Genomic DNA, 8,050 nt, shown 5'->3' with positions numbered 1-8,050 from the left:
GTTACCACTGTTGGTGAATGATGCTTCGTCGCTAAATAGAACATGTGCAAAAAATCTGTTATCGTCGCGTAATTTCTCTTGTGCCCAGTGGCACAACTGTACACGACGTTCAAAGTCGTCGCCATGCAATTCCTGGTACATAGAAATATGGTACAGGTGCAATCGATGTTGATGTAGCATTCTCAACACCGACGTTTTTGAGATTCCCGATTCTCGCGCAATTTGTCTGCTACTGATGTGCGGATTAGCCGCGACAGCAGCTAAAACACCTACTTGGGCATCATCATTTGTTGCAAGTCGTGGTTGACGTTTCACATGCGGTTGAACACTTCCTGTTTCTTTGAATAACGTAACTATCCGGCGAACGGTCCAGACACTTGGATGATGTCGTCCAGGATACCGAGCAGCATACAATAGCCATACATCAAGACGATATCGATCTTTTCCGCAATTGGTAAACGGTCCATTTTAACACGGGTAATGTATCACGAAGCAAATACCGTCCGCGCTGGCGGAATGTTACGTGATACCCCGTACTTACACGTTTGTGAGTATTACAGCCCCATCTATCACAAAGCGAAAAAAGTGGTCCAACTAAAACATTCATATTTATTTACGTACTACACGAATACGTAATAAAAAATGGGTGTTCCTATTTTTAAAAAACGCAGTTGCTGTCCGTTTGACCTATGGCAACGCCATCTAGCGGGACAACCATAGCGCCATCTGGTTTCCCCTTTCGAGCTAGACGAGTTCCGTTCTTTGTAGTTTTTTCGTTTGACGCTTATTTCGTGAGGTATTTGGCCCGGTCACTATCAATGGACCACTCTGTATAATCTACACCAGCGTTCAGTGAATACCTTGTATAATCTTGACCTTCCTTTTTCTTTCATAAAATGTTATTCTTATTTCCTATTACGGTGCTGGTAGCTCATGATTCTGTAGCACGTCAACAAGGGAAACTATTTCTTTCAGAGATCGAAACAGCATCTCTCACTCACTTCAATTGCTTTGCTTCACTTTTTCGTGTCCAGAGATCAGAATTTTTCAGCCCGGAATTGAATTACAGTCAATGCTTCCTTGCTTCGCTGCCGTAATTGACCTAGGCTACTTTTACTGGGACAGTTAGGTCAGGTCTCGAGATGTTCTGCATCCTGATATTTGTGGCAATCACATCTGTCGTCTACAAGGCCCCTCTTGATCCAGTTTTCCTTCACTGGCCCCACTCTCGTTCTGATGCGTTTGAGACCCCTCCAAATCTTCCATCTCAAGTTTTCGCCACTGTGTTTCTCTTTTAGTGGAGATTGTCCCGAATGAACCAGCTATTTATCGCGATTTGCCGATCGCAGTTCACAGAAACAGGTCTCATCTATACTCCGTTCATCATAAGAATAAACCTGATGTAAAAAAACACAAACACGATGGTTGGTCAGCAGCCGTGGCTCCGGAAAACTTTTGTTGTTCCGCTCATGGAAGTAGGTCCAACTTACGTATTAGATATTTTATTACTATGTCGCTGTAAATGAAACTTTAAAAGACATTCTGGTGTGTTAACAGCCATCAACGTTTTCCTTAATCATAGTTTAGCTACGTAATTTTTATTTCAAAAATCGTGTACAGTCACAGTCTCAGTAAGCGCTACTTGTCCTCTGATTGTCTGTTCACATGTACCGCGAAAATTGATGACACTGCTTCCTGCTTCGTAGTGAAACACGCACGCGGAACACCGTTAATGGCTAGAAACAAATTGTTCTTAATGTTTTTTACAATGTTACAGATAAAAATGAGCTTTGACGTTTAATGAGAGACACGATGTAATAAATATAAGTGACAAGGGGGTAATTGTAATCTTGGAGTATTCGGTAGCATTAATGTGTCATAATCGAGCGGGTTCGAGGGCGGTGGTTTGAAACCCGTTGTGGTCAACAATTTTTTTTGTTCCGTTTGTATAAAATGGTTCAAATGGCTCTGAGCACTATGGGACTTAACATCTGAGGTCATCAGTCCCCTAGAACTTAGAACTACTTAAACCTAACTAACCGAAGGACATCACATACATCCATGCCCGAGGCAGGATTCGAACCTGCGACGGTAGCAGTCGCGCGGTTCCGGACTGAAGCGCCTAGAACCGCTCGGCCACCGCGGCTGGCTCCGTTTGTATACCTAAATCATTTAAATATGAAATTTATCAATACGTGGTAATTAGATCATTCTTAACTACAATTTTTTTCAAGAAAACTGCACGTCTTCTGGTTTCTAAATATATAACACATGCAGAATTCTGGTTTTTATTGCAAATACACATTCATTATTGATATATTATAAAAGATTGTAACAAATTTTGAAATTAAGAAAACATTACACGATTAAATTTTTTGGAGAAAAATAAAATACTCTTTATTTAAATGTGCCCGCTATTTTATAGGACAGATCTGGTCTCACACGAGTCAGAGTGAAAGCGTCGTAGAAAAACGGAAAACAATTTTCACGCCGTCGAGCGCTCTGTACAAGTGGTGCATTTTTACTGTTGCCACCGTACTACTGCTACCTGAACCCAACAGAATTGATCTGCGGCCAGGTTAATGGATTTGTCGCGAGAAATAAGATGACATTTAAGCTGCCAAACTTACTGGAACTAACGCATGAAGCGTTATGACACGTCACTGCCAACCGATGGTGAAATGCAGAACAGCGCGTCATAAAAGAGGAGGAGGAGGAAACGTCGACTTCTTGGTGACTTGGGAATCTGTTGTTGATCGCCTCGGTAGAGTACTGAAATGTACCGCTTACCTCGGTGTCTGATATGGACGACTCTCAGAGATTACCAGACGACTGACTGTAATACCTTCGGCGGCTTCAGTATTTAACTACATGGTGAAATCCCAGCAGTGCGCTTTTAAGCGCACGTAGCTCCTACAGAAAAATTACACTTGTTAAAGTCAGGAATTTTCACAGTACTGTGTTAGCTAAAATTGAGAGCATGTTTTCCTTCACATCACCTAAGAAGCGTATCGCCCGAGGTTTACCATTATTTCCTTCTGTTCAAAAATTAAGTGACATTTCCGTCTTTACTACAACTGTTCACATCACTGCAGGTTAGTTGGACCAGGTGGTTGGGCAGTGCTTTCCAAGTTAAATGCGCCGGTAAAGCTGTTGTCCCGTATTATCGCTGAGTCGATGTAGCGTAACGCACAGCATAAAACGTACCTTCATTATCGTACTTGACAATACTCTAGAGAGATTGGCTTCTGCTCCACGTGAAACGAAATCCAATGAGGTTCCAAACGCGGAAGAACACACCGTGTAATATTTACATCAGGTTTATTCTTATGAGTCCGCCTCGATAGCTGAGTGGTGCCGCCACGGTAGCTCAGCGTGTTCGGTCAGAGGATCAGCTGCCCGCGTTAATAAAAAACTGAGTGAATGGGTCGACAATGAACTTGAACGGGTGCCATGAGACGTCCACCCCGAACAAAAGCAACGAACAAAATGAGATAGCCGGCACGGTAGCTCTGCGCGTTCGGGCAGAGAGCTGGTTGGCCTCTGTAATAAAAAACTCAGTGAAAAGATCAACGAACTTGAACGGATGTCATGTGACGTCAGCAACGACCAAACGCAACGGTCAACAACGAACAAATTGAAAAAAAAAGTGGTCAGCGCGGCAGTCTGTCACGCCAAGGGGCCCAGGTTCGATTCCCGGCTGGGTCGGAGATTTTCTCTGCTCAGGGACTGGGTGTTGTGTTGTCCTCATTATCATTTAATCGTCATCAGTGGAAGGCAACGGGAAACCACCGCTGGAATCTCTTCCCTAGACGCTCATGCGGTGGGCTTCTCTGACGAGGCTTCCCCCATGACAAGACCTGCCGTAAGGCAGAACACAAAGTCAAAGTTATTCTTATGATCAACAGAGTATAGTTCTCATTAAGACTGGATATTTTAAGCAAATTTTCTTTATAAGTAACAGAAAAAATGTGCAATTTTTCCATTATTGTACTAATCATTAAAAAATGGAAAACACCTTGCCTTTGTGCAATTTAGATCCTTAAGACCTTTATTTTTGTCTGATTTCCTCCTCCTTAGAGAGTGAAAGGGGGTTAAAATGTTGCGTTACTTCCTATCCACTTTAGTTTTGACATTTCAAAAAGTAAAAATTGAAAACATCATAACTAAATACTAAAAATGAATTGTCATTTTTCTTTGAAAAGGTATTAAGTCCACGAAAGATGGAGTTCCCTTATAAATTTGAGGCAGCAAGAAATGGGCGGAAGTATTATCTGGGAATAGCGGCGCGACAAAACTGCATTCCCAACGTACCTTCTTAATTTTCTTCACCTTTTCTCCTTCGTGTGCCAACTTCCGATAGTGTGACATATGCTACCAGTTGCTGGTACCTATACTTCAGATAATCCTTTTTGAGATAGTGGTATAGTGGTTGTTGAGTCCGAAGATTCGATGCAGTACTCTGCCCCCACAGTTTTTGCCCCCACCCCCCTACTACTCCCCCATATCTACAATCCGTTCATCATAAGAATAAACCTGATGTAAACATTGCACTACGTATTCTTCCGCGTTTGCTGGAACCTCATTGGATTTCCGTTTCACGTGGGAGTGCAGCAAAGCAGTCTCGAGTACCGTCCAGTACGATAATAAGGGTACGTTTTGCGCAGTGCGTTACGCGCACATCGACTTAGCCATAATACGGGACAACAGCTTTGCGCACATCGACTTAGCCATAATTCGGGACAACAGCTTTACCTGCGCATTTAACTTGGGACAGCACTGGCCGGTCAGCTGGTACAGCTAGCCTGCAGTGACGTGGCCAGCTGCAGTTCACACGCAAAAAGAGACGAGCGCAGGAGCAATACTGCTTCGAATGTCATTTAAATTTTAAGCGAAATGAAATAATACACTGCAAATCTCCCACAATACGCTCCATAGATGAGCGAACGAAAACCGCAACAAATTATCGTTTTTAGTTAATGTACTATTGTAATTAAAAACAAGAATGACGAAAATCACTGACTTAACCGCAGGGTAATTTTTCTGCATAAGCTGTGTGTAACGTAAGAGACTATTGCAGGATTTAACCGTATAATTAAATATTGAAGCCACTGAAGGTATTAGTTACAGTCAGTCGTCTGGTAATCTCGTAGCTCCTTCCTTATCCGAATCCGAGAAATACATTTCAGTTCTGGAAGTGTCACCTGCTAGTACGCTGATAACGAGCCTAACGAGCCTACCAACAACAGAATCCACGAAGCCAACCAGGCGCAGCATTTTCTCTTCTTTTTTATGACGAGCCCTTCTATATCCCGCCAGCGTTCGGCAGTGACGCGTGAAAAAGCTGCGTGCGTTAGTTCCAGTACATGTGGTAGCTTAACAGTCTCGGGCCAAATCCCGCAGCTTGGCTCCAGATCACTTCTTTTGGGTTCATATTGTGATGGCACAAGAGCAAATGTAAACATGCAGCATTTTTGTGATGTGCTCGATGCTGTGAAAATTATTGTCTTTCGTGTTTCTACGATACTTATCTACCTCTGTGGTATAAAACGGTGGACATAATTTCATTTTTCCTTAAAAAATTAAATTATTGTGTTTTCTTAATTTAAACAATGTTTATGAGCAGTCGTTCATGAAATATCGATAATTAAGAATTTGTATGTCAAATGGAAACGAATTTCGCGGCCGATATCTAATTAGAAACAAGAAGACTTGCATTGTTTATAAAAAATGATGAGCTACATGTAGGTATTTCAAATTGAATGAGGGAAAAAAATGATTCTGGGGAAATTTGAACCAACGCACGAATAGCCGCGCATTTGGTTTACATTCCATTGCGAAGTCTACTCCGCTACATTTTTTATTTTTTTAGATCGTTTTTATTTTTTAAAAAATATGAAACGCTTCATGGTTTTGCGTGTCATCCTTGCGCAGAGGCCATGCTAATCTTCTCTGTATCGTTCCAATTTTAGTACATATACGTACCGCCGAAGCGAGTACGTCCACTATGGGGTCGTTTATCAACTGCAGTATATACAACTCTGGGAAAACTTTAAAGCAAATTATCTCCGTAAATTTGTGAAAATCATGAAGAACAGCCCATTTCTCGGCACTTTTTAACCGTGTTGCGCGCGCGTGTTTCACTACGGAACAGAAAGCAGCCTCAGCCATTTTCATACTGCGCATTAACAGCGTGACAATCAGAGCACAACGCTGCACAGGCTGTGACTGTACACGATTTTTGAAATAAAAACTGCGTAGCTAAAGCCTGAATAAGTAAAGCGTTGATGGATGTTAATACATTGGAATATCTTTCATTTAACGTAACTTAGTAATAAGATATCTAATACAAAAGTACGACCTACTTCCAAGAGCATAACAACACTAGTGTAAGTGTGCTACGGCTTCTGACCAATCATTGCGTTTGTGTTTGTTTACGTCTGGTTAATTCTTATGATGAAAGTTTTATAGAGACCCATTCCTTTACCAACTGGACGATTCTTTGTTGTCTCAGAATGTCTCCCATATGGCTATCCCTTCTTTTAGTCCATTTGTGTCACATTTTGATGGCAGAGGAGCAGGGTGGGGGGGGAGGGGAGGGGGGCGTGAAGTTTCTTTGCGTCAATGTCCTGGATTCAGTTCCGAATCTCTCCGCAATGTCTCATGGAGAGAGGCCATGCGACACTGTTGATGGTGATCCGTTGGTCTGATGGGGACGTTAACCCTGCGTTGCTACTGTGTTCGTTTGTACCACCGTTGCTACGGGGGGTCTTACAGACCCGACCTGCATATCAGTCTGATTTGTTAAGGATAGGGAGCACAAAAAGGCTTCACATTCACGTATGTTGTCTAGATGAAGTAAACAAACACGTTTTGCTTTGGGTTTGAGCAAATTGTTGTCCTTTATTACTACGCAAGCAAATTAGACAGTGATTCTAACATTTACATACCGTACAGGACAAAAGTGGTTACACAATGTGACAGTCGTGTGTGTCATAGCACACAAAATAGAACAATGAAAGCTACGAAAACCAAATTCAGGTATGAACAGATGAGAAAAAAACATGTACGAAAACGTTGTAAGTAAACGGAGTCTCCACAATGTCTTTTGAACGTACTGTTTCCATATGGCGTTTTGCCACACCAGGCCACTACATGTAGTCTTTACAAATTAAACTTTACTGTTTTTTGAGAGACACAAACTTACAGCATTTGTAACAAATATATCGCGTTTTGCTATCTTCACACCCATAGCACCGTCCTCTGTTAGGCACCGTGCTCTGGTTCACACTCCCATCGTCTTGCTGTTCGACCCCACCAGTCTGTTGACAGATCTTTTTGAGAGGTCGGTTGATATGCTTACTTCCAGCCCTGTGTAGTAATTGGCCTCTGACAAGAGCCTTCCCAAGCGATTTCAGAAAGTCTCTCCTCGTGGTCTCCCCTTGGTTGTTAACTACGAACATGAGACTATTTGTGCCTGGTACATCCAGTAAGCAAAAGAATAAGGCCAACGGCCACCTTCTAGCTGTTCTTGCTGCATCATAGGTGGCACAGATCTGATCTTCTAAATCTACCCCACTCGTAGTAGCATTATATAAAGTTATCATCTCCGGTTTCATTTCTTCCCCAGTTGTTGCATCTATTGTGTTGTCATGGTGCATTGTACTCATTAGAAGTAGTCACCTGCTTTTCTTTGGTACATAACTCACTAATGTGCATGTCTTCTGTAAGCCAAAGATACTTGTAAAAGCATTTCTACCTCTTTTGTTCACGAATTCTGAGGGAATTTGCGTCCTGTTCTTCCTTACTGTTCCCGAAAGTGTTAACTTATGGTCTTTCAGAAGTGACAGGGCCAATTCATAGCTCGTAAACCAGCTATCCATCGTTATGTTCCTTGATGTTTTGGAAATATGATTACACAACCTTTTGATGACATCAGCTGCACGATTACTCAACTTACACGGACCATCTGGCTGCTCACCTAAATAAACTTCCAAATTTGACGTGTATGCCGTTCTTGCATCGGCTAGAGTGAACACTTTTATTCCAT

General features: G+C 42.1%; 1 pseudogene; it reads right to left on the bottom strand.

Moving 5' to 3' along the window:
* Positions 1 to 5,889: 5,889 nt before the first annotated feature.
* Positions 5,890 to 6,002, bottom strand: LOC124799720 (annotated as a pseudogene).
* Positions 6,003 to 8,050: the final 2,048 nt, after the last annotated feature.

The sequence above is a fragment of the Schistocerca piceifrons genome, chromosome 5, assembly GCF_021461385.2.
Source record: "Schistocerca piceifrons isolate TAMUIC-IGC-003096 chromosome 5, iqSchPice1.1, whole genome shotgun sequence".
Lineage (NCBI taxonomy): Eukaryota > Metazoa > Arthropoda > Insecta > Orthoptera > Acrididae > Schistocerca > Schistocerca piceifrons.
This window is presented reverse-complemented; position numbering and strand designations above follow the sequence as displayed.